Here is a 23,205-nt window from a genome sequence, read left to right as displayed (position 1 = left end):
CAGGAGCTTAGAATGGAAAGGACAGTTTTCCAGTCATATAAAACTACCTTATAATGGCTAGAGCCAGATGCAGAATGAATCTTCACTTTTTATTATCTTAGTAAATTTATAATAATAGCTTGAGTATAATATATTGCCTGAAAGCACCGATGTGCCATGTCATATACAAGAAATGATGTTAGCAAGTCAAGCACTGTTCTGTTTATGGATTTCGGAAAGGGCTGAATTGAACATCTTGGGTTCAAACTTGCGGCCACAGAAGACAGGGTATAACTCAGTTGTATAACTCAGTGAATCATACTCCTCCCTCATGTCCTACAACGTCCATTACCTTCTGCCTTTAAAAAGAGTACTGACCCATTTTCCCATTTTCTGAAAAGCATATTTGCATGTCGGCGTAAATGTATTGTGCTTTCATAATTCTTGTTTTTAAAACTGAATGTATTTATATTTAAATAAATGAAAAAGTCGAGGTTACAGTGGAGGGCACATCATGATGTCGTTTCGTTAAGCAATACTCAATAACAAAAAAAAAATGTTTTTGGGATAATGTCATGCAAAGTTTACATTCTGTGTTTTACACAGCGCTAATAAAAAATAATTTTCACTACGAAATACAATAAGCGCAAGGTTAACGTCTACCGAAGAAGCAACACAAATATTCTCGTATTTGCAACCCGAGTTTCGCTTTGCATCTTGTTTATTTTGTAATAAAGAGGTGCTAATTTTACCATGTGAAAGATGATATTTGTTTATTACGCGGGCCAGACTTCTAAAAAGAAAACCAAAGTCCGGCCTGTCTAAATAAAGTGCGGCAGCAGATCAAACGGCCCAATGTACACATGTGCCACATCTGATTGAGAAGCCCTTGGACTGGCCTTCCTCTTTGCTAAGTACGTGTTTCATTGATATACGTAACTCGCCTCGGCCATGAAAGGCTTGCAGATTCCTCTGATGTGGCCCTCGATTTCTCTGATATTCCAGGGCTCCAATTCAAGCATCCAAAATAGACGTGGCCTGGTCACCCCGTGTTTCAGCTCTCTCCAACAGGAAATGGCACGGATTCAAGAGCTGCTTCTGGAAGCTTCCAGAGTCCGATAAGAATCGCGCCCTCCCCGCAATTTAGCAGTGACATTTAAGTGTTTAGAGTACGGGCAGGATGATACATTGCAAGCCACCACCTGAGACTGCATCTCTTTGTCCCCAGTCCCAGTGTCTAGCCTCTTGATAGACAAGGTGGGGATGCTGAACTGGCGACAATACCAAGCTAGGGAAGGAAATAGACTCTTGCTGTCCTGGTCTCTGCCCAACTACTTGGCTTGTCGTCGCTAGGATACCAATGTTTTCTACCGTGTATTTTGCAGCTTCCGTGCAGTGTCTTGACGGCCGGAATGTGAAGAGTTTCTAATTCGGTGGATATGTCATGAAACCATCACTAAAATATGCCCTGTTCTTATGAACTCAAGTGTCCTTTTCCTTGACAAATAATTAAACTTTCATTTGTAAGAAGAAAACCCTTGTTTTTAATAACAATCCTGCATGCACAAAGTATTATAAACTTAGAAGAACGATTTCTGTGTATTAAAGATGTTTTTGAGTTTTGACCAGACCACCTCTGGCTTCGAAGGGCTTAATTATATTAGTGAGTCCCACAATAGAGAAGCACGAACACTCTTTTTCGTAGATACAGAAAAACATTTTGATACCTCAAGGCCTTAGTCATGGACATATATTATGCAGTTACTGTCCATGAGGTACAGAACAAACGTGTTCCTGAAGGAATTGTGTATTGCAATCAATATTATTATATAATAGTCAACATAATGATCCAACAGCAGTTATCAGCAGATTGGATACATAATACATTTACATCGTATTATTACAAGCAAAGATGAATGCATTTTTTTATTTATACAAAAATACATCAATACTGAATCACAAGCCTTTTAGACAGACAATCAGAATGCACAATAGCATATCTATACAACCGCACTAGCACCCCCCACAATCCCTAAACGGATACAATCCACGGAATAGGAGTTGGTTACGCTGATTCATTGTTGTGTTAGACTCCAAACACACAAATTAATCAGCGTAACCTCTTGGTTACACTGATTCTTTTGCAAGTTTAGAGTCAAAGGGCCTGATTACGAGTCTGGTGGTCTCAAGACTGCCAGACTGTCATTGGTGGTCGGACTGCCACAGCTGTGGCATTATGAGCCGGGAACAATGCTGCTACACCTTTCCCGCTGGGCTGACGGGCAGGAACATTGGTTCCCGTCCATCAGCACAGTGGAAAAGTTTTAATGGGGCTGGTGGGGAGACCATCAGCACCGTGGCCGTCTGCTCATTGGGAGTTTGATGGTCAAATGTTTCCAACCACCAAACTCGTAACAACCCCCAAAGTTTTTGACCTGTTAGAATGAGTTCATCTGAAGAGGGTCTTGTGGACCTTTTGGCCAAGGGAGACCGAAACATCAACAGTGTGTCCTTTCTGACAGAATTATTGCATATGTTGTTTCAGTCCTCTCTCAATATTTGAAATACAAGGATGGGAATCCTATGGGACTGGGGAGTTTTATACCTCTATGGTCAGGAGGATTGGGTGCTTCCTCCGATCCCTGGATTGTTTTGAATCTGATGATAGCTTGCTGTTGGATCTTTATGTTGACCATTATGTAATAATATAGATTGGAAAACAAATAATTCCTCCAGGAACACGTTTGTTCTTTACATTATAATACCGAGTTCCCTGGGCGAAGATTGTGTGGCCCTGTTGTATACAATAGTTACTGTCCACGAGTGCAGAATAAAGTGTTCAATTCCCCTGCATATGGAAAATGGTAATTAACCTCAACCTAGTTTGTGAGAAGGAGATGTGTTCTAATAGTGAGCTGATGGTTTGGGTCAAGGACAACAAAATTCAGAGGGTGAAGGCGAGCAGGAGGATTCCACAGACATCCTGTCAAAACATATTACATATTATAGAGTATCAGAAATCTTGGACATATTAGTCCATAACGTCACTTGTGAGAAAATAAAGACTGTGGCCTAAGTAAGAGTCAAAAGGTCCACCTCTATTCCAATGTGACACTCAAACATATGTTAGGCTTGCATTGAGTTCCTCTAAAAATGGAGCCGTGCCATCATATTTCGGGAAAGGGACAGCTTGCATGCATAGGTTGTTTTCTCTAGTGTCATCATAGGGCTGACACTAACATTTTGTACCAACACTATTTTGGATAGAAGATATTCTCCTGAAACTTCTTATGTTTCCATTTAAGATGGCTGCTTAAAGGTTTCTCCACACCTTTTTTTGGGATGCAATCCCGTAATATTATCATAGGGCACTCACAATGTAATGGGCCTCGACATAGGGGTCAAAGCAATGGAATAGAGGGCAGTAAAAGAGAGGAAGAGGGATAAAGTGATGTTAAAAATGCAGGAATCTCCATTTTGAAACACTGTAGGGATTGGAATACCATATGACCACCTATTTGTGGACCAAAGGATTATGGTAATCCACAGTTTGATGGCTGGAAGTAAGGCTTGGATGGTGACCCCATGTAAAACTATGATGGTGAGGAGAATAGCATGTCCCAAGGGTATTGAAACACCTGAAGAATAGCCAGGTCACTGGGGAAAAGATGTGCCTAAATGTACCACAACACTGATCACCTTACCCCCTTGCAGGAGATTCCCACCATGAACTATTCAATATTATTTGGACAATCACTTTTATAATGAAGAAGATCAATCACAATATGTGGGCTTTTTTCATGCGTGTAAACTCTCATTGTACCCACCATGAGATTAAAACCTGAGTGTAAATTGGTTCTACATCAGATCATTTGCCTGCCCCAGATGATTTTCTCTATTTCAAACCTGATGCTAATCTAACAGGAAAATATTGCGCAGGTACTATTTCACACCTCAGAATGGGGATTTTCATACATTTCTGGTGCATTAAACCCTATTCTAACAAGCACAAAAGGGGAACCTGGTACAAAATACACAACCTGTAAATGGTGAACCTGAGTACTCAGGCCCATATTTATACTTTTTTTAGCGCCGCATTTGCGTCGATTTTTGATGCAAAAACGGCGCAAACTTACAAAATACAATTGTATTTTGCAAGTTTGTGCCATTTTTGCATCACAAAATGACGCAAATGCGGCGCTAAAAAAGTATAAATATGGGCCTCAGTATTTACTGGGTGCACAAACGTGAAATGTAATTCAATTGTAAATATGCAAAATAGAATGTAATTGTACAATTAACACAATGTATTGTCATCCAGCGCCACCATTAGTGTATGGTGCTAGGTTACTATCCAGCTGTTTGACTGAGACAGGTTCATGCTATATAAATATCAATACGTTTATTGCTGCACAATTTGCACTGGGAGACCGCAACAGTTGCATGGGCTTTGTGAGCAGAGCCTAAGCTTGGCCTTTTTGATGTGATAATGCTGAATGAGCTCACCCAATGATACTGGGACAAAGGCGACCACGCTCATCTTTGCAAAGTTAAACTGTTTCTGGCTTCCCATGCTGAAAACATGAGCTCTTTCTTTGATTGCTTGTGATTCTCTGGATGAACTAGTGTCCTGTGGAGAAGTGCAGTTATCATTTTCAACAAGTTCCCGTCTTTTTTCCCCTGTTACAGGTCATGCCACAACATAATGTTTCTTACAACCTTTACTGTGAACATGCTCGGTCTCCAGATTATTAGGAATATATTCCTTGGCAATTTATAAACTGAGCAATTTTGGGGCTCTGGGGCATGCTTAGCACCTATCAATCATGTAAATGTACCTTGTGTCTCACCCCTCGCTTTTTGGCCAATCAAAAACTAGATAAACTCCAGGTGTTACTGCATCTTTCTCGCTGGGAACAAGCTGGATGACAGAAAATCCCATTAACTCAAAACCTGAAAAGACAGATCTCCGAGTCTGGAGTAGTTCAGGATTGGGTTTGACAGAGGCAGTCAGATCCCAGCAGGATACCATCCATCTTCGGCCTGGCGGCCATGTTTCTGCTCTGATTGTTTGACTGCAGTAAAATGGGGATTAGTTATTCGTTTCCCTAACTTTTCTTTGTCGGCTGAGACATTGCCCCTTCTGATCGTGATCTGACCCCTGGATGATTTACAGAATGAACATGACAAGGGGATACTCTGTGTGCTGTGCAGAGTCTGGGATCTGTAGCTGTCTCTCCTTTGACTATCGCTTTCGAGATGTTTTGACTTGGTTCTGTGGAAAAACATTATGCATGTGCAGGAAGCCTGAAACAATTCCAAAATTGTTTCCTACAAAAAGCACCAAAAAGGATGTTTTGGTTGTTATTTTTGGTTGCATTCAAAATTTGTTCGTGAAAACTGATGTAACCTGTTGCACTAGTTAGTTTATTAGTGAAGTGCATATATAATAGTTTACCACCAGGCTTTCTTCTTCTATAAAAGAAGAAAAATAAAATAAAAACGAACTATCCATCAGTAAATTTAGGGGGACCTGTAATTTTCCACATCTCTCGGTTATCTGGTCAGTCACATTATGTGGTGTGGCTCAGTAAAGCTCACTAGCTGGCCCAGTGAGTGATCATTTAATGTTCAAAAAGTGTACTCATTCATTGCTCAAGAAAAATGCATTACGCACACCAGAAGTACCATAATATTGAGCTTTCTCAGAAGTCCGCTACTCATTGAAAGGCATCCTCACCCTAAGCGATTGTCTCCCAGTGGCGTAACTCAAAATGGGAGCATGTTGAGGGCTCCCAGCCTCTCCCAGATCGTACAGATATTCATTGATCTTGGGCTCAAAGGAGGCCCCTGGAATGGTTGCCCCACACCCCCACTACACTGCAGGGACCTGATCAGGAAATCAGAGTGTTTTTCCTAAGGGTTTAACTAGTTTTTTTCTATGCCTTTGCACGCATTCTGCATGTTAAGTAATGGCATGGATTAGAGGGAGAGTGGCTCCCTCCAAAACAATGAACCCTGGGGTACCTCCCCAAACCATGGGGGCTGAGAGGGCCTCCGTTACATCTCTTCACCTCAAATAACTTTATCACGCCTCACATGGTTTTTGCCATCCACCCATGAACCATCAATGAGTCTTTCATCCATCTACCTTATCTTTTGCCTCAATTGTCTTGTTATGCCCAGGCTCTGGTACTCTTTGCCATGCTCTCTTAAATGGCCTAACCAGACAATGCTAGCCCTCATTAAAAGTACCTGAAACACTAATTTTAATTTACAAAAATCATATTGTAAGAGGAAATAACCACACATACTTTATGACGTCCGGGTGACGTGGCCTGCAGCCGATGAAGCTGCACGCTTAGCACGGAGCTCTGGGGCTGCAAATGGGGCCCAGCCAGCGCTAAAACCCTGAAAAGAACCCAAAGATGACAATAACTGGCAAAATCGAAATCGGAAAGCGGCTGGCATGAAAAGGAGCCGTTTCCGATAAAATCCCACCCAAGGTATCAGATGAAAATAGCGTATTTCCCCGATGGCCACAGTGAAAGAAAATGGCGGGCGCGCCTGAGCACTTCGCCAACTGAGGAAAGGCGGAGAGGCGGGAGGACGGAACTCCCGTAGCAGCGATCGATCGACCCCCGACAACCGAAGAGGCCCCCCCACACGGGCGGACCCCCTCCTAAGCCCAGGGAAGGCCGGTGAGTGGGAGGGCGTGCCGGCGGGAGGGACCTGGAACTCCTACCCGGTCACAGACAGGAACCAGCAACTGGTTACCCGGGGGCCTCCGTGGAGCTGTGGTCTGTTCAGGGGGCACCCGGTGGCAAGACAAGTACCAGAGGGAGCGCCAGAGGGCCTCCTTCAGGCCACTGGCTGGGCGCGCTCCCCAGCAAAGAAACACCCAGATTGGGGAGCACCACGGCCGAGAGGAAGAAACTGACTCTCCACGGTCCAATTGCCCTGAACAGGGAAAGAAACTAAGAGTGCCTCTGACCCTAGCCCCTCTCCCCACCCAACTTGGACTGCGGGGCCCCTGCCAACAGCCCCAGAACCGAAGGTGAAGGGGGATAGGGGGCGGAAGACTCTTGCCCCCCCCTCATATTCTCTCCCTGAAGGTGAGTGGAAGCGAGTCCGAGAAGCGGGAGGACAGGGCCCCCGAAACGACGATCGATTGGCCCCTATCAACTGAAGAGGCCCCCGGCATAGGCAGACCCTCTACTAGACCCGGGGAGGGCCAGTGAGCGGGAGAGCGAACGAGCGGGGGGCGGGAACGCCCACCCGGTCGCGAATGGGAGCCCGCAACTGTTCTCCCAGGGATCACCAAAGAGCTGCAGATGACTCAGGGGGAACCCGGTGACAAGATGAATACCAGAGGGAGTGCGTGTAAGCCGCCTGCGAGCCACAGACCGGGCGCGCTCCCCAGCGAAGAAAAACACAGATTGGGAAACTCTGGGACCGGGGGAAGAAGACGGGCTCCCCACATTCCACCTGCCCTGAGCAGGGCAAGAAACTGAAAGCGCCTTACACCCTGACCACCCCCCCCCCATCTAGAACAGCGGGGCCCCTACCTACGACCCCAGAAACGAAGGTGTAAGGAGATAGAGGGCGGGGGACTCCTGCCCCCCGTATTCGCTCCCTGGAGATGAGTGGAGAACCCTGAGGGCACCGAAAGGATTCTCCAGGCGGAAAACACAGAACTGAGTGCCCTCCAACATATCGGGCGAATCATTCTTCCATCCAATCAAACAACTGTTTTAAATATGGGGAAACCTAAAAAACGAGAAGAACAGAACCAAGTTGAGACTACAATTGCAAAACCCCCTAGTCAACCCACAAAATCAGCCTCCCTGGGCAGTCTGACACATCAAGAAACAACACTGGACACGGTCCTTCTAGCCATTAGAGAATTCCGTGAAGCACTTGAGCAGAAAATAGACAATCTATCAACGGACCTCTCATTACTGCGGGATGACCATCGTAAACTAAAGGAAAGAGTGGGAACGAGCGAAAAATCTCTCGCAACAGTGACTTTAACGCAGAAATCAGCATCCACAGAGCTTGCGGATCTCACTACCCGAATTAAAGTCCAGGAAACCAGAGCAGAGGATGCTGAAAATCGCGCACGCAGGAGTAATCTCAGACTGGACGGGGTACCAGAGGGATCAGAATCCTCAGCAGACAACATGGAATCCTTTCTGGAAAACTGGATCGGGAACACAGTAGCCACAGAAGGCCTCTCGGCTTTTTTCGCAATGGAAAGAGCCCACAGGGTACTCAGCAGAACACCGCCTCCAGGAGCTAGACCGCGACCAATTGTGGCAAAGTTGTTGCATTATAAAGATATAAAGATAGAGACTATGGTGGTCATTCTGACCGCGGCGGGCGGCGGTCGCCGCCCTCCATGCGGTTACCGCCGAATGACCGCACCGCGGTCAAAAGACCGCGGCAGTCATTCCAACTTTCCCGCTGGGCCGGCGGGCGACCACCAAAAGGCCGTCCGCCGGCCCAGCGGGAAAGCCCCTGCAACGAGGAAGCCGGCTCCGAATGGAGTTGCAGGGGTGCGACGGGTGCAATGGCACCCGTTGCGATTTTCACTGTCTGCAAAGCAGACAGTGAAAATCTTTGTGGGGCCCTGTTAGGGGGCCCCTGCACTGCTCATGCCAGTGGCATGGGCAGTGCAGGGGCCCCCAGGGGCCCCACGACACCCGTTCCCGCCATCCTGGTTCTGGCGGTGGACACCGCCAGAAACAGGCTGGCGGGAAGGGGGTCGGAATCCCCATGGCGGTGCTGCAAGCAGCGCCGCCATGGAGGATTCCCTGGGCCAGGGGAAAACCGCTGGGAAACCGCCGGTTCCCCTTTTCTGACCGCGGCTTTACCGCCGCGGTCAGAATAGCCCAGGAAGCACCGCCAGCCTGTTGGTGGTGCTTCCGCCGCCCTCCGCCATGGCGGTCATGGACCGCCAGGGTCGGAATGACCCCCTATATACTTTCGCAATCACGTCAACTTGGTGATATTATGTGTAACAACCAGCGGGTCATGATTTTTCAGGACTTCACCAAAGAAACACAGGCACAAAGGGCCTCTTTTAATGAATCTAAGGGCACACTGCGTGAGAACGGTATAAAGTATGAAATGCTTTTCCCCGCCAAGCTCAGAGTGGAATATGATGGCAAAACGTTACTTCTTTCTATCGCCTCAACAAGTGGGGGAATGGCTGGAAACCCTGAACATAACCAAACTAGCCCCCCCCCCCACAGAACCCCCCTGCAAACCTGGCAGGAAACGCAGTAGATCTTCAAAACGAGTCACAAAAGCAGCCCCCCCAAGGCACCAATCCCTTCAGGAGATGCAAGATGCTGTGGACGCGGCTGCAGCTCTAAGCGGGGGGGCCTGCCCACGATCTCGGACCTCTGGCAGTATCTCGGACCCCGACTCAAGCTACGGAAACTCCTCGATATTTTCGCGGGACACCATCACTAGTCTGCCTAAAATAACGCCGGGAACTGTGGAAGAAATTATCTGACCTCTTCCTGTGTAGACCAAACTGTCTGTGAGTACCAATACGAACTTAAATTAAATGACGCCAACAGTATAACAAGCGAAGATCTTTCAACCAGCTGACAAAATTGCACCATAAGTAGATCTTAATGGGACTTAGATACAATGCAGCCGGGCCCCGGGAGCAGCTCGGGCGTGGGCTCTCGGCCTCTGGCATGCCACCCACCTATAGGACTTTAAATTAGAAATGTTAACGGTTTGGACGGGGAGAGTTCTGGTTACAGGTCCTGGGGAGTGGGAGTTGGGAATTATGTTTGTTCACATAGTCATAGGGGTAATTGGTGCACTGGTCCTAAATGCGTTAGACAATTCTTGACCTAGATCCTCAACAGTTAAACACAATAGCAGAACTCACCATTGGTTTTCCCTTGCCAGCGGCCAACAATAAAAAAATCACAGATTATGGCCTCAAAATATAAAATGATAACCTGGAACGTCAGAGGTCTAAATACTATGTCCAAGTGGTATAAAGTATATAACTACCTCAAACGCAGGGGGATACACATAGCTCCACTTCAGGAAACACATCTACTAGAGCAGGAAGTTGCAGCACTTAAGAAAAGATGGAGAGGCCAAACATTTGCCACTAATTACTCGGCGTTTGCAAGGGGAGTACTAATGTGGGTCCGCCCCGGGTCCGCCCCGGAGTACCATTTCAAGAACTACACACAACCATAGATAAATAAGGGAGGTATGTTGTGGTCACTGGAAGACTAGACGGGAGGGAAGTAACCATTGGCGGCCTATATGCACCGAATTTAGATCAAAGGAAATTTCTTGACAAGTTATCACGGGAAATAGGTCTGACCCTTACAGGCCCGAAAATAATTGGTGGGGACTTTAATTGTATAGCTCATATTAACATGGATAGGTCGCACCCACCTCTATTGCAATCTCAAATACTAAAAACTGCCAAATCATTCAAAGAATGGCAACAACACTGGCAACTAGGAGACTGCTGGAGACAACTTAACCCACACTGCAGAGACTATTCTTACTACTCGATAGTGCATGACCTACACGTCAGACTAGACACCTTTCTCATATCCCCTGAACTACAAAGCGTTGTGGTAGCGGCTGAATACCTGGGCCGCACCATATCAGATCATAACGCCCTATTAGTTTTGCTGGCATGGAGTAGGGAGAGACCATTGATTCCTACTTGGCGTCTTAGGGCAGATGCACTCGAAGACGAAGCATTCAAACACCTCCTACACAAAAACATTGAGGAATATTTTACGCAAAACACAGGAACAGCATCCTCTAGATCCCTCAAATGGGAAACCTTCAAAATAGTAACCAGGGGCAACTGTATTGGTGAGAGTATCGGAGTTCGAAAATCAATTGAAACTGAACTAAAAAGTCTTGAGGACTCCCTTAGAGACATTGAGCGTAGGCACCATACACACCATGAGTTGACCCCCCTTCTGAACGAAACTAAAACCAAAATAACCGAGGCGAACACTAGGCTATCTTGCTTCGACTATAAGCAGTATTTAAGCAAACAACATGCTGAGGGGGACAAGGCAGGCACCCTCTTGGCATGGATAGCTAAGCCCCCCTAAGCAACAAACTATCATAGGAAAAATTGAGAAATACCCAGGTGGAAGAGTACACGGTCAAAGTGAGATAAATGCTTGTTTCTTTGAATACTACTCAACCTTATATGCACCCCCCACTGATACAATCAGTAACACCCAGATCCTGGAGTTGGAAGCTCTCGCCCTCCCTAAATTGGGAGCCAAAGAAAGTATGTCCCTAGCTGCTCCCATATCAATTGCAGAAATCAAAATAGCAATACAGGGCATGGCAAGGGGTAAAGTCCCGGGAGCAGATGGACTTCCAATGGAGTTTTATCTACTATACCACGACCTACTAGCTCCAAAACTCTGCACAATGTACACAGAAGCATGGCATAATAATAGTCTACCTCAGTCAACCAACGAGGCCATAATGATCCCCCTACTAAAGCCCGATAAATCACCCACAGACGTCCGTTCCTACCGCCCACTATCCATGCTAAACCTAGACTACAAAATATTAAGCCGGGTTTTGGCCAATAGACTCTTACCTCTCATGTCCTCACTGATTCACCAAGACCAGTCGGGATTTATCCACCAGCGCAGCACAGCGCAAAATATTAGACGCCTGGTCTCAGTACTTCACTCCATGCCCTCAACTATGCCTCAAGCAGCGATAATCTCAGTGGACATAGAAAAAGCCTTTGACAGCCTAAGGTGGGACTACCTAGAACAGGTCATGTTAAAACTTGGACTAGGAGAGGGATTCACTCGCTGGACAAAGCTACTATACACCAATCCCACAGCGAGAGTGCACACAGGCAGCACTATTTCCGACCCTTTCCCAGTGGGTAGAGGGTCCAGACAAGGCTGCCCATTATCTCCCCTTTTATTTGCTATAGCAGTAGAGCCTCTTGCTCAAACAACAAGATCCAGAAAGTGCTTTGAGGGTATCCCAATTAATAGCTGGACACTCTATATCGCCCTTTATGCAGACGACATGCTACTATTTCTCAAGAACCTGGAAGCAGATCTACCAGGGGCAATAGATATGTTAGAATATTTTGGAATAGCCTCAGGGCTCCGAATCAACTGGAGAAAATCCTCAATTTTTCCACTGATTGTCAGGACTTGGGATCAGCGCACTCTTGCACCATGGCGCGGTCTCAGCAATGACCCCTTTAAAGGTTGCCACAATCTCCCTGATGTGATGCACGTCTGCCCAGCTCTTCTATGCTGCAGATTGCGCCGTTTGCACCCTCTTTGTGGCAAATTCCATCTGTTTGGAGGCCATAGTAAGTGGTGGTTACATTGCCCCTGAGCCTAGGACTACAACTCCCAGCAGTCCAACATTGCAATCATCTTTGGGTGTGGTTTGGGTGTGGTCAGGCTATATAAGCCAGCCCCACCCCTGTTCCATTGCTTGCTATTCTGGAACCTCCATGGGTAAGACCTTTCCATCTCTCCTGTCATCCGGAGAAAGGATTCTCCTTCAGCGAGTGGACGGACTCGCACTGGTAAGAGAGTTCCGACGGAGGCTTCCCCGCCGGCTTGTGAAATCTTGCTACTTTGTATCTGCTTCTCCTGGATTCTCGGAGACTAGCGGAGTTCTGGTTGTCATAGCGACTGGATTCTTTCAGTCGGCATTTTTCCCTTGGTAACGGCGTTTGCTCAAGGGAAGAGACAATTACCTTTTGGCACAGTTCAGATGAATATTGTCTCTATGTGATTAATAATAATCTTACGTGTGAGTTATTGTTATGGAGTTTTTCTGATGTTTGCCTGTTTACTAAGAAGCAGTATTATTGCTGATCGTGCATTGAGAGAGACATTTCCTATCATCGGGTGATGATCACGCTTATCGACGTTACTCATTGAAGAAACTGCTATTACTGCTTATTTCGTTAGCGGTGTTCCTTTTGAGCTTCTGACATATGCTCTTGATATGCCTTTGGTGATTGTGGCTTAGTCTTGTGGTTTTGGCCTGAGTGCCTTAGATCATTGAATCTCCGTTCGGACCTCTGTTTTCTGCTTTCTTATGTCATTATTTTTGAGCACATGATAATGTTGTGATACTTTGTGCTTAACAATTTCTCTTTCAGATCTCCCTCCTAGCTGTTCCCTTCCTTCCTTCCCCCCCGCCTGGCCTCTCCAATACTCAGCGCCATTGTGGCAACTGAGTTGGTGCTGCCTGGAGGAGGGCCCCTTGATTTGCAACGCGCAGATCCCGAGGAACCGGGTCTTGACACTGATCAAAGGCACTTCGGAGCCGACAGATGCTAAAGGTCTACCCTGCTCCCCGAATACATTTAAATATCTAGGGGTCAACATATACCACAAGGTAGAGGACTTGCTGGAGGGGAATATACATGGAGCAATAAGGGGAATCAGGGCTAGTATGCAATTCTGGAGCACCCTACCCCTAACGGTCTTTGAGAGAGTCGCCCTACTCAAAATGATAGTACTACCCAGGCTACTATACTACTTCTCCACTATCCCACTCATAATCCTGAAAACAGTGTTAAAAAACATAGAATCTATAGCTGCAAGTTTTATTTGGGGGCCGAGTAGGCACAGAATCGCACTCCACACTCTCCAAAGGCCCACCATAGAAGGAGGTCTAGTCGTCCCAGACCTAGAGATCTGCTATTGAGCGGGGCAACTACAATGGCTGGCAGAATTAATTAACAAACCTCCAGTCACAAAGGAATTGCAGATCTCTCTAAACTGCCCGCTAGAAAAAATCCTAAGTATTTTATTGAACCCCAAAAAAACAAAACAACAGCTTCCATTAGAATGGGAAGTGATGAGACACTGCTGGGAACAATATCTAAAACGCACCCGCACAAAGGCCCCTTATGCGCCTGAAGTTCCCCTAATATCCTTAAATCACCTTTTAGGGGGCCACATCTCTATGCACACTAACAAATTAATAACATATAACATCACGAAATTGGGAGACTTATTTAGCAACGGAAAACTCTGCTCTTATGTAGACCTACAAGATCGGTTTGCCCTCCCCTCCGGCTTGTTCCTCTCCCACAACGCCTTAATCAGAACTATCCAAAAATTATGGAGCACAAGAACATGCGAACCACCTACCCATGGAGGCTGTAACCTCCTCTGCTCAATAGGGGACCAGAAGGGGGTGATCTCAGGAATATACAAATCTCTACAGAACAGCACTTGCTTACCACTGAATAAACTCAAATCCAAATGGCAGACAGACCTAGATACCATAATAGAGGACACTCAATGGGCTAGAATCACCTCCCATATTTACTCAGTGTCTAGAAATGCAAGGTTCAAACTGATAAACGTATATATCTATCACAGACCCTATTTAACCCTGCAAATGATAACCAAACTCTACAGCGCGAACAACTCTAGTTGCCCCCGATGCGCTGAACTAGCAGCAGACCTAATGCACATGTTGTGGAATTGCCGGCGAATCAGTCCGTACTGGACAGAAGTATTCAGGAGAATATCCACCAGCACAGAAAGATCACTCTCACCAACCCCTGTAGTGGCAATATTGGGGGACTTCCCTCGCCCTTCGGCTCATAAAATAACCAACAGATTCACTGACTTGGCTCTGATTCTAGCAAAGAGAGAGATAACCTCACATTGGAAGGACCCGGGTGGTCCCCAAGTGAATAGATGGCAGGGTGCACTGGAGAAATGGGCTGAAACCGAGGGTACGGTGCTACTGAAAGAAGTACTACAGGGCCAAAGACCCAGAGACAATGCCACACAATGGGATTCGATGCTGGAAAACCTGAAGACAATGGATGCTCCCACCTCAGAGGATGACACTTCTGCTACAGACTCAGATTCCGAGCAGCTAATCACAACCACCACATAAAATGTCATGGAACTGCGAATCACCTCCTGGCTACAGAGAATTGTCGTAATAAGATCTTTATTTGCTGTACTAAGTGCAAGACGGGGGGAGGGTGTTTTGAGCACTTCGTTGGGGACCACTTAAGTGATTTCAATTGATACATGTTGTAACCCTTTTATAAACACAATAAAAGATATATTAAAAAAAAATACTTTATGACGTCCGCTAAACGGCCTTTGCACTGTTTTGACTTGTTGAAGTAACAAGATGTTATTATAAAATGCTTCACTAAGGACCTCAATCAATATGAGTGGCCAAACAATGGCCAGTATGTCCCCCACTCCTAAATCTACTGATACAGGGAAGTACAGCTTATTCTGTGGGTGGGGAAAATCAATCCTATTTTGAGTGGGAGAATAAGGTTCTAATAGGAAATGAGGAATTATTGGGACAATCTGTAATTTCAGGTCTGATTCTGAAGGTAATTCCTCATTTCCGCACAGACTTTCACATGTAGATTTTGGTTCTTTTCTGCAGTAGAAACCTCTGTGTAAAAGTAAAGAGATCCACGATGTTCCTGTGAATTTCATACTGGCCCATCAGATTTACCAGGGCACTGGTAATGGGAGCCCAAGTGCACAACATAAATACCACGTAAAAGTATAGAGAAACAGCTGAAGATCACATATCAGCATTTGGGTTTCAGCTGATGGCCAGCTCTGACTCTGCCAACAGGTACTCTACCATAAGGTTTTTACTGCTTCCTGGGACTGGTGTAAATCACAAAAGGTCCCATATATTCCTCTACTGTGGATTTTAGAGAGCCTCTGGTGATGCTTATATCACAACTCAGTCTTTAACACATATTTGGACTCACAAATGTGTACTATGCAACACAGACATGATGTCATGTGAACTAGGTTCACCTGTATCCTACAAGAAAAGGCATAATCATCAATTCTCATTAAGGCCAATATGGTTTCCCAGGCAAACACATACACAGTTTCAAAATGGGTTTACAAATATATCCCAGTGACATAAATTCATGTTAGCTATTAGGTTCAGACATTCCCAAAGTACTTGTTTTTATCTTTCTACACTATATTATTGCCTCCTTTTCAAAACATCTGCAACCTTGGAGACATAGCAAGGTGGCGGCTGTGGTGGCAAACCTATAACTTGTACTCAGTTTGTGAACATGGGAAAATTTTAGAGACATGTGGTGGCAGGAGTTTATCAATTTTCACCCGGTACCCTAAGAGTGACATTCTGCATGATGGAATGGCATGTGAATGCCGGCACCCTGCCATTGATCATTAGTAGGTTCTGGCAGGTGTGGTCGAGGATCTGGTGATAAACAAGCCTCAGGGACAGTTATAGTGGGATGAAAGGAGTCAGGAAACCCGAAAACCTTGTTTGGGCTTGGTGGATTTTGAGACTGGCGGATCGGATTATATCAAACGTCACCAACATATCTAAAATGATGATTGTGGACAGCTTCCCAGATTGATCACTGAAAATAATTCATCCAAGACATCTAGAATGGCAATTTCTGAGCCATGTCTAGGGCTAACACTGACCAAAGGGGTCTGAAATATGGTGCTCTGCAGGGCGAGGTCATAATATGACACAAGGTGCTTTATCCAACACCTAGGTCAATGGCCTCATGATTTAGAAGCACCAATTGACCTCCTAAAGACTTTGTATGCCCCTCTGCGTGAGATGGTGTAACCTCTCTGTGCAGCACTTTGTGAGTTGAGGAGTATTGCATGTGGGGCAATTACACCATGGTCCTTGCCAATGCTTATTTACAAAGGGAAGATACACCTGAGTGTTAGTTGGTTGAGAATATTCCTATTCCCAAACAAGAACTAGCAAAGTCAATCGGTCTGGCATTGCCTCTTGACTACTGTGCATGCATGGTTATATCTGTGTGATAGAGGGTGTGAGTCAGTAAATGGTTTTGCAGAGCACATTTGTGTATATTAGGGAAATTAAATATGTTCCTGTGCCACTGCTTTCCAAAAGATGGTCAGGATGTTCACTAATTGAGCACTGGAGCCTTTGTTGTGATGAAAGCAACAGTTCGACCTTCATGATCTGGGAAAACCTATCTACACCTATTTTGTTTACCTATAAAAACATGTCTCAGACGAAAATGTATTTCAGATGGTCTAAATTAACAGAGGGTGATAGTACTGTAGAATCCCCTAATAAACAATATTACATTATTTATGTTAAAAGTTAGATTGAGAACGATCAGCACTCTATTATACTTAGCTTCATTCATGGTATAATTTGTATTCTTTATACAATATAGTGGCATCTAATCCATCCACAAATATAAGGATGCTATTATTTATAAAAAATCTTTTACAAAATGTCAATACAAATAGATTTTATTTATTTATATATTTATATATGTGCACTGCACACAACACAGACTGAACAGCAGAGGTTGCATGACATCACAAAGCATGCAATTACCATTCACGCCTTTACCGCACCTTTTTTACAACGCATGTCTTTACCTCACATATGCCTTTACCACACATGCCTTTACCATGCAAGGGACCGCCACCTTCCTGGGGCAAAACATTTATTTTTAATGGGGGAGGCACATAGGGCCTCCCCTGCAGCCTCAGGACCTGCCACCTGACAGGGGCTTAATATGCAATTAAGGTGGAGGGCCCATGCAGCCCCCACAGCCTCTGGGACGGCCACCTCCCTGGGGCAATTAATTCAAAATAAGGGGGGGCATAGAGTTCCCCCAAATCCCTGAGGAAAGCCACCTCAATGGGGCTGAAATCAAATAAAATAGGGGCCCTACCCCTCCCTGACACTTAAAAAATCCCTTACCACCCTATACCCCTACCCACCCCTAAATACCTTTGCAACCCAATACCCTTAGATACCCCAATCCCTAAAAAAAACCTTGTTGCCCTATGCCCTTACCTACCCCTAAACCCTGAAATACCCTTACCACCCTCTACCCCACCAGCCCCTAAACCCTTGAAGCACCCTCACAACCCAATGCCCTTACCCACCCCTAAAACCTAAAAATGCCATTTACAACCACATGGCCCTTACACACCCCTAAACCATAAGAAATCGTTACCACACTATACCCCTAACCTAACCAGCCCTAAACCCTATCCCATTCATATATATATATATGTATATATATATATATATAGAGAGAGAGAGAGAGAGAGAAACAAAGCGGCTCCATTTTTTTTTTTTTTCTTTTAAAAGGCACCGCGCTCCAAGTACCAGTGCTACCGCTCTGGGCGAGCCGATCCCATAAAGAAATGTGTACGCCAAGGATTAGCAGTGCACTCCATCAAGGGAACAATAAATCTTATTTTTATTTCAGGACTGGAAACAAAAAGAACAATGCGTTTCGACCGTGAGGTCTTTTTCGAGTTCAAACATCCTGTTGCTATTGCAGATCCTATTTATAGGAACACACTAATTACTATTACAATGCATACTGGGAATTGTAGTTCAAAAATAAATCTAACGTTATGGAACAAAAGTAAACAATGTAATGAATTTAGCTGCATTTAAAATAAATTAAATTACAAAAGAAATGTCATCAATTAGGTCAAACATAATCCTAAATAGATCATATTTAAATAAAGACAACCTAATATCATATTAACTTCATATACCAACTTTCCTGTTGTATTAATCATTATTACAGCTCTACAAATAATATCATCGCTAATTTTAGACAGAAAAATCTTTATATATGCATTGGCTCCCTTGTATATCAATGAATACATCCAAATAATAATAACTCTGTTATGAGTGTATCAATCATACTTATCCAGTTTATGTCATATATAATAGGACCACACCTGTTTTCAAAAATAATTGGTGATTAGCTATTACAGATATCCGCAAAGGTGGTCAGAACAAATGCTCTAATAAATATAATGAGTTTTATTTCACATTTAAATATGAATATTGCGCATGGATAGGAGTACTGAACCTAGAAATGAACATAAAGTTCCTCATCATTGTTCATCCCAAAGGGGGCCCTCGTTTTCATTTGTATTATAAACCTGGATTCTAGTCGCCTTAGTTTTTTGACTCTATCACCTCCTCTCTCATGTTCCGGGATATGATCAATACCATAATATCTAAGAGTTCTCCAATCATTTTGCGTGTGTGTCTGTAAATGTCTGGCTGTTGCATATGTGTAGTCTTTGTGACTAATTGCTCTAATGTGTTCTAGGATTCTTTTCTTTAGTGCACAAATTGTGCTACCAATATATTTAAGGCCACAATGGCATTCAATAACATACATTACAAATTTCGTGTCACATGTAATCTTGTGCTTGATAATCAGCTCTTGTCCATTTGAAAAGGATTGCCCTATTTTACAAGCCTTGCAGCGATTACATTTAAAGAATCCCTTTTGTCCCACCTCTAGCCAGTTACGATCTTTTTCTAAGACAAAATGACTTTTTATTATCATATCCTTAACCCCTTCGCTGCCAGGCCTTTTCCCCCTCCTGTGCCAGGCCCTTTTTTGCCTATTTGGGGCAGTTCGCGCTTAGGCCCTCATAACTTTTTGTCCACATAAGCTAACCAAGCCAAATTTGCGTCCTTTTTTTCCAACATCCTAGGGATTCTAAAGGTACCCAGACTTTGTGGGTTCCCCTGAAGGAGGCCAAGAAATTGGCCAAAATACAATGAAAATTTCGTTTTTTTCAAAAAAATTGGAAAAAGGGGCTGCAGAAGAAGGCTTGTGGTTTTCCCCCTGAAAATGGCATCAACAAACGGTCTGCGGTGCTAAACTCAGCAGCTTCCCAGCTTTCAGGAACAGGCAGACTTGAATCCGAAAACCCAATTTTTCAACACAATTTTGGCATTTTACTGGGGCATACCCCATTTGTGCAATTTTTTGTGCTTTCAGCCTCCTTCCAGTCAGTGATAGGAATGGTCATGAAACCAATGCTGGATCCCAGAAACCTAAACATTTCTGAAAAGTAGACAAAATTCTGAATTCAGCAAGGGGTCATTTGTGTAGATCCTACAAGGGTTTCCTACAGAAAATAACAGCTGAAAAAGAAAAATATTGAAATTTAGGTGAAAAAACCATCAATTTTTCTCTACGTTTTACTCTGTAACTTTTCCCTGCAATGTCAGATTATCGAAAGCAATATACCGTTACGTCTGCTGGACTCCTCTGGTTGCGGGGATATATAGGGTTTGTAGGTTCATCAAGAACCCGAGGAACCCAGAGCCAATAAATGAGCTGCACCCTGCAGTGCGTTTTCATTCTATACCGGGTATACAGCAATTCATTTGCTGAAATATAAGGAGTAAAAAATTGCTATCAAGAAAACCTTTGCATTTCCAAAAAGGGCACAAGATAAGGTGTTGAGGAGCAGTGGTTATTTGCACATCTCTGAATTCCGGGGTGACCATAGTAGCACGTGAATTACAGGGAATTTCTCAAATAGATGTCTTTTTTACACACACTCCTATATTTGGAAGGAAAAAATGTAGAGAAAGACAAGGGGCAATAGTACTTGTTTTGCTAATCTATGTTCCCCCAAGTCTCCCGATAAAAATGGTACCTCACTTGTGTGGGTAGGCCTAGCACCCGCGACAGGATATGCCCCAAAACACAACGTGGACACATCACAGAAAACAGAGCTGTTTTTAGCAAAGTGACTACCTGTAGATTTTGGCCTCTAGCTCAGCCGCCACCTAGGGAAACCTACCAAACCTGTGCATTTCTGAAAACTAGAGACCTAGGGGAATCCAAGGAGGGGTGACTTGTGTGGCTCGGACCAGGTTCTGTTACCCAGAATCCTTTGCAAACCTCAAAATTTGGCTAAAAAAACACATGTTCCTCACATTTCTGTGGCAGAAAGTTCTGGAATCTGAGAGGAGCCACAAATTTCCTTCCACCCAGCGTTCCCCCACGTCTCCCGATAAAAATGATACCTCACTTGTGTGGGTAGGCCTAGCACCCGCGACAGGATATGCCCCAAAACACAACGTGGACACATCACAGAAAACAGAGCTGTTTTTAGCAAAGTGACTACCTGTAGATTTTGGCCTCTAGCTCAGCCGCCACCTAGGGAAACCTACCAAACCTGTGCATTTCTGAAAACTAGAGACCTAGGGGAATCCAAGGAGGGGTGACTTGTGTGGCTCGGACCAGGTTCTGTTACCCAGAATCCTTTGCAAACCTCAAAATTTGGCTAAAAAAACACATGTTCCTCACATTTCTGTGGCAGAAAGTTCTGGAATCTGAGAGGAGCCACAAATTTCCTTCCACCCAGCGTTCCCCCACGTCTCCCGATAAAAATGATACCTCACTTGTGTGGGTAGGCCTAGCGCCCGCGACAGGATATGCCCCAAAACACAACGTGGACATATCACAGAAAACAGAGCTGTTTTTAGCAAAGTGACTACCTGTAGATTTTGGCCTCTAGCTCAGCCGCCACCTAGGGAAACCTACCAAACCTGTGCATTTCTGAAAACTAGAGACCTAGGGGAATCCAAGGAGGGGTGACTTGCGGGGCTCGGACCAGGTTCTGTTACCCAGAATCCTTTGCAAACCTCAAAATTTGGCTAAAAAAACACATGTTCCTCACATTTCTGTGGCAGAAAGTTCTGGAATCTGAGAGGAGCCACAAATTTCCTTCCACCCAGCGTTCCCCCACGTCTCCTGATAAAAATGATACCTCACTTGTGTGGGTAGGCCTAGCGCCCGCGACAGGATATGCCCCAAAACACAACGTGGACATATCACAGAAAACAGAGCTGTTTTTAGCAAAGTGACTACCTGTAGATTTTAGCCTCTAGCTCAGCCGCCACCTAGGGAAACCTACGAAACCTGTGCATTTCTGAAAACTAGAGACCTAGGGGAATCCAAGGAGGGGTGACTTGCGGGGCTCGGACCAGGTTCTGTTACCCAGAATCCTTTGCAAACCTCAAAATTTGGCTAAAAAAACACATGTTCCTCACATTTCTGTGGCAGAAAGTTCTGGAATCTGAGAGGAGCCACAAATTTCCTTCCACCCAGCGTTCCCCCACGTCTCCTGATAAAAATGATACCTCACTTGTGTGGGTAGGCCTAGCGCCCGCGACAGGATATGCCCCAAAACACAACGTGGACATATCACAGAAAACAGAGCTGTTTTTAGCAAAGTGACTACCTGTAGATTTTGGCCTCTAGCTCAGCCGCCACCTAGGGAAACCTACCAAACCTGTGCATTTCTGAAAACTAGAGACCTAGGGGAATCCAAGGAGGGGTGACTTGCGGGGCTCGGACCAGGTTCTGTTACCCAGAATCCTTTGCAAACCTCAAAATTTGGCTAAAAAAACAAATGTTCCTCACATTTCTGTGGCAGAAAGTTATGGAATCTGAGAGGAGCCACAAATTTCCTTCCACCCAGCGTTCCCCCACGTCTCCCGATAAAAATGATACCTCACTTGTGTGGGTAGGCCTAGCGCCCGCGACAGGATATGCCCCAAAACACAACGTGGACATATCACAGAAAACAGAGCTGTTTTTAGCAAAGTGACTACCTGTAGATTTTGGCCTCTAGCTCAGCCGCCACCTAGGGAAACCTACCAAACCTGTGCATTTCTGAAAACTAGAGACCTAGGGGAATCCAAGGAGGGGTGACTTGCGGGGCTCGGACCAGGTTCTGTTACCCAGAATCCTTTGCAAACCTCAAAATTTGGCTAAAAAAACACATGTTCCTCACATTTCTGTGGCAGAAAGTTCTGGAATCTGAGAGGAGCCACAAATTTCCTTCCACCCAGCGTTCCCCCACGTCTCCCGATAAAAATGATACCTCACTTGTGTGGGTAGGCCTAGCGCCCGCGACAGGATATGCCCCAAAACACAACGTGGACATATCACAGAAAACAGAGCTGTTTTTAGCAAAGTGACTACCTGTAGATTTTGGCCTCTAGCTCAGCCGCCACCTAGGGAAACCTACCAAACCTGTGCATTTCTGAAAACTAGAGACCTAGGGGAATCCAAGGAGGGGTGACTTGCAGGGCTCGGACCAGGTTCTGTTACCCAGAATCCTTTGCAAATCTCAAAATTTGGCTAAAAAAACACATGTTCCTCACATTTCTGTGGCAGAAAGTTCTGGAATCTGAGAGGAGCCACAAATTTCCTTCCACCCAGCGTTCCCCCACGTCTCCCGATAAAAATGATACCTCACTTGTGTGGGTAGGCCTAGCGCCCGCGACAGGATATGCCCCAAAACACAACGTGGACATATCACAGAAAACAGAGCTGTTTTTAGCAAAGTGACT

This window comes from Pleurodeles waltl, chromosome 12, assembly GCF_031143425.1.
Source record: "Pleurodeles waltl isolate 20211129_DDA chromosome 12, aPleWal1.hap1.20221129, whole genome shotgun sequence".
In the NCBI taxonomy this organism is placed as follows: Eukaryota; Metazoa; Chordata; class Amphibia; order Caudata; family Salamandridae; genus Pleurodeles; species Pleurodeles waltl.
Note: the sequence above shows the minus strand (reverse complement) of the source record.